This window comes from Palaemon carinicauda, chromosome 26 (assembly GCF_036898095.1).
Source record: "Palaemon carinicauda isolate YSFRI2023 chromosome 26, ASM3689809v2, whole genome shotgun sequence".
Lineage (NCBI taxonomy): Eukaryota > Metazoa > Arthropoda > Malacostraca > Decapoda > Palaemonidae > Palaemon > Palaemon carinicauda.
In genome coordinates this window covers 12,077,180-12,082,179 of record NC_090750.1, presented here as the reverse complement: position 1 = coordinate 12,082,179, position 5,000 = coordinate 12,077,180, and positions in this window count along the sequence as shown.

Below are 5,000 nucleotides of genomic sequence, written 5' to 3'. Positions count from 1 at the left end.
AAGATTATATATGAGGAATGGCGAGCAAGAACGTCACTACAGTTCAAAACAGAATGAAACATTAGCTATTATGCCTACACAGGTTGGTCTAATAAGAATTCAGGGAAGGGAGAGTGATAAGAAAATATAGTAAAACTGTAACAGTGTACAAGCAAGTATAAATCTCATGTGGTACATGGTTCCCCCTACAAAAAATTATATACATGTGAAATAGGGTGCCCTGCTCTAGAGAGGCGTCCTATAGGCGGGTCATCTGGCAGGATATATGCAGGCTTTAGTCAATCAAACAAAACCCAATCTTGTCTGACACGAATGTTAATTAAGTAAGCATTCGATTTACGATAGATTACGAGGAAAGGGCTCGTGTCAGGGGCGTTAGAGATGGCGTGCTAGTGTCATTGATCAGGAAAACGTCAGGTCATTGGAATAAGTATCCATGGTCATGGTTTAAAAGTATTGAAATCAGAGAGCAGGGAGGCACTGGAGTCGTCGAAGGCAACATCTTTCTCATGGAGAGATGTGCAGGTACTCTGGATCTTTTCGTTAGGCTTCTACTAAGGCATTGCAATCTAATCCCAAGTAAATGGCAGAAAATGTGTTTATTGACACGGCATCAGAAACGGGCTTCATTTTCCCGTGGATTTGTTGAATTCTGTGATTGTATTGACTTATGGCAGAGAGATGTAGACGTTGATGTAAAGGCATGCACCAAAGGCATATGGTCCATGTGAATGATGAAGGGCCTACCTTCTACGAAGTGGTGAAAGTGACGAACTGCCGAGTGTACCACTAGAAATTTCCGGTTCAAGGGAGAGTAGCTGGATTTTGCCTTGGACAGTTTTTTAGTGAAGAAGGCCAATGGTTTGGGCAAGCCATTGACCACCAGCTCGAGTCTGCATCAATAGCAACATCACTGGGATCGGAGGAGAGAAGGAGAAGGGAATATTTCACGGGAGAAGTGAGAGTTGCAACTGTTCATAGGGCATTCTTTGCATTGCAGAAGGTTGCTTCTGGAAGGGGACACCACTTCAGGTCTTTTGGCTTACCCTTGAGAGAGGCTTAGAGGGGGCGGGGGCAATAGTGGCATTGATTCTTTGTAGGAAATAAAGAAAATAACTGATCATGGCCAAGAATTCTTGTGGTGCTTTGACAGTCGAAGATGTGGGGAAGTTTTGAACTGCTGCTACAATCTCAGGAAAGGGGTGGACTCCTTCAGGAATGATGCAGTGCCCTGAGAATGATGCTTCGTTGGCACCAAAGGTACTCTTGTCATACTGAACCAAAAAGCTCTTCTGTTGTAGGGAGTCGAGCACAATGATTAGTAGATGGAATTATTCATCTTTGGAGGAAGACAACACAAGTATCTCGTCCACATAGAATACGCAGACGGGGAGGTCCCCTAAAATGCCATCCACAATGCATTAAAAAGTGGCCTCAGCATTACAAAGACCAAAACTGGGGTAATTGAAGATGTATGTACCTAACTTGTTGGGAATGGCCATCTTCTGGACGTCTTCTGGGTTCATGGGAAACTCATGACACCACTTTAGGATTCTAAGCCTGAAGAAAACCTTTGCTTTGTGCAAGTAGGAGGTCACGCTATCAATATTTTTTTTTTGGTGGGGGGTTAGGGAGTCAGTTCAGTCTACATGTTCAAATGCCTGTTATCCCCACACGGGCTCAGGAAGCTATCTTTCTTCAGGACGATGTGTGAAGGTGATGACCATTATCTGAGACCTTTTTGTAAAGGCCCATTTCTTTCACTTTTGCATAGATTTGTTTGGTGGCTGCCAAACAATCAAGTGCCAAATGACTGAATCTGGCAAACACTGTGGACCCTTCGTCTTGATATGGTAACAAATACTATATTTGGCTTGAACCGTGAGCGATTTGTGAATTTCGGGATGGAAGACTTCCTGGCAAAATGTGAGAAGGTGACTCTAGGCATCCATCGTTATGCTGATGTGGAGACCAATGTTAGGGGCTAGGTTGGAGAGGTGTCGATGAGTAATGACAACCATTTGCACATCTCTTCGCAAAAGCCTCGAGTCTGGAGTGATAGCAGCAGAGCTCCAGCTAATGAACGTCAGTAATTGGCTATGGAGGTTATTGGTTGGGGTATGAGCGAGTGGTGACACATGGTATGTGTGGGTTGCGGGTGTATTTTTTGCTGCTCTAGTAGGTCACACACATGGCATTTGTGTCCTATCACATTCAGGTCATATTCGGACGATGTTGAATAGTTGTCCTCTTTATTAGGAGTGAAGGTGATGATGAAGGTCTTGACGGTGGTGAAGTGGCCTTCCATAAGGGTGTTGACTTTGGTCATCAGGTCCTTCATGGGCAAGGTATTAACATTGGGGATGGCAGCGCTTACAGGTTCGAGTAGGCACCTTTTCCAAACCGAGGAGACCCATTTTTGACAGATTGCAGGCAAGTGATGCTGGTCATTTTTATGAGCGCGAGCAAAGATTTTTATCCCCCCGTCAGTTGTTGAGAGAGTTGAAAAAGCTTGGCTTTACAGGTGGCTGGCAATGGTGAGTAATGCTCCAGGAGGTATGTTATGAGGTTGTCATACACTATGTTGGTGTCCCCTCGGTCGCAAAGCCAATATGAGATATCCGGGAAAGTGTCCATGGAGATCGCAATGAGAATATGGACTGTTTTGGTACTTGGGCAAGTTACACCCTTAATTCAAAATCCGACCCCGTCGTGCTGAAACCAGGTGAATACCTCTGTTCTGGAGAAGGATAGTAGTCTCATTGGTGTGGTGTTGATAGGAGAGTCAGGGTTGGAGGGTGGCATCATCACACAGTATTGAGGGGGAAGGTGGGAGGGAGCTGGAAACACCTTCAGTACAGTGGACTTGAACATAAACAATGGATTTTAGAGCACCTTCAGGTATGGTAATCAGAACATCCATGAAAGGCAAAGAATTTTTTGTTCCCATCTCGTAAGTAAATTCTAATACCGATTCTTTTTTAAATTTGGTTTTCAACCTTAGGATAGTTTTCGTCATTAATAATAATAAAACAATCGTCTATATATTGATTATGCAGAGAAGGTTTTAAATGAGGTTTATTTTCGGATACCTTATTATCTAAGTTATACATGTCAAATTCCTCAAATTTATGGTCAAACGCAATTCCAATACTTACAACTTCACAGTGTAAGTACAAGTAACAATTAATATTTCTGAAAGCTATCTTTGTCGTGCAAAGTTCTAAAAAAGTTTCCAGAGGAGCATAAGGAATCTCAGGAGGAGCTAGTTCGGTTAATGGTGCACACTATTCATGATTATCTTAATTGTGCCTTTGACAGGATTATTAGTAAAAAGACTTTTTACGTCTAATGATGATAGTTTACCAAAAGGTGTTCTGTCAATCAACACACCTATAAACCCATACATCAAGTCAACTGGATATTTTTTTTAGGGATGTATTCCTTAATTATACTATTTATATGACTTTATACCTGATATGCCACAGAACCAAATCGTGATATTATAGGCGCTTGTGAATTTTTGGGTTAACTTACACATATTCATGTTCATACTTAACAACTCACTTACCAAGGTATCTCTTATTATCTTAAGAACTTCGAGGCCACAATTCAAGATTGCCCAAAAGAAACTGGAAAGGACTAAAGTGAAAAATATAAAAGTACGTATTCATCTGTTGCTCAAGAGATCTCTGGGGTTCCTTTCTCGTGATGCATGAGTTACTGCCCTGGGTTTCTGGAATAAAATTGTATTCTTGCACATTATGATTCCAAATTCAAACGGAAATCCGCTTTAAGTTCAATACATATAGTTTGGAAATACCATCGTAATTACTGTATTGTATTAGTAATAGGTTGTAATTAGGCTCCCAATATTGGGATTTTTTTTCCACTTGAGGACTCATTCTATGATTTAGGTTTCAAGGGAAATTAGATATTATTGATTAAGGATTTACAGATTATGCTATATTCTGTCCGGACAGTCATGGATTCGGTTGCTTCTCATTTCAAGATATTTTCAAAATAAATTAAAGTGCAAGAGAGAGAGAGAGAGAGAGAGAGAGAGAGAGAGAGAGAGAGAGAGAGAGAGAGAGAGAGAGAGAGAGAGAGAGAGAGAGAGAGAATGGTTAATAAATAAGTTTTACATTTCAAAAAAACTTGTCTTTTTACTCTATCATTAATACTGATAGAAGTCATTACCTGTTATTACTGAAAAAAAATCGTTATCAATATTAGATGAATTCAACCTTTATGAAAATTTCATGAAACATATATGAGGTAGTTCCCGGTATATATGAATAATAATAAGTTATTATTATTATCATTATTATTATTATCATTATTATTATTATTATTATTATTATTATTATTATTATTATTATTATTATTATTATTATTATTCTAAAATAATAATAATAATAATAATAATAATAATAATAATAATAATAATAATAATAATAATAATAATAATAAGTGGAGCTGCAGCATCCATTCCACTGACTTCTGCACTGTTCAATTAGTTTCTCTTCCTTTGTTGCCGAAACACCTTCCCCAAACACATTTCAAGAACGGTTAGGTTGTATTTCAATTTCTGATAAAAAAACAAATTCTGAACGACCAGGAAACCGAGATTGCATGCCCGGAATACCGCAATATTTGAATGGAAATGTAGTGGAAACATAGCTGGAAGATGAACTAGCATTATCTTATAACTTCAAATAGAATTTCCAATTCTTTGGTAGATTTGAACCCCGTACTACTTTAGTAGTCTGTCATTTTTTTATGACATTAATTATATATGCACATGAATTAAATTTACGATACTATATCATGCAATAATAAATCTCTGTTTTCAAAAAATGGGTATTTCAAAAGTTCAAGCAGGATAACAAGTCTCTCAACAGTTTATATAACACAGGTCTATTTACCTTCGTTGCTGATCTTGAAATGTTTCATATTGATTATTTTTTATTCCAGATGTAACTTACTATATTCCCTTC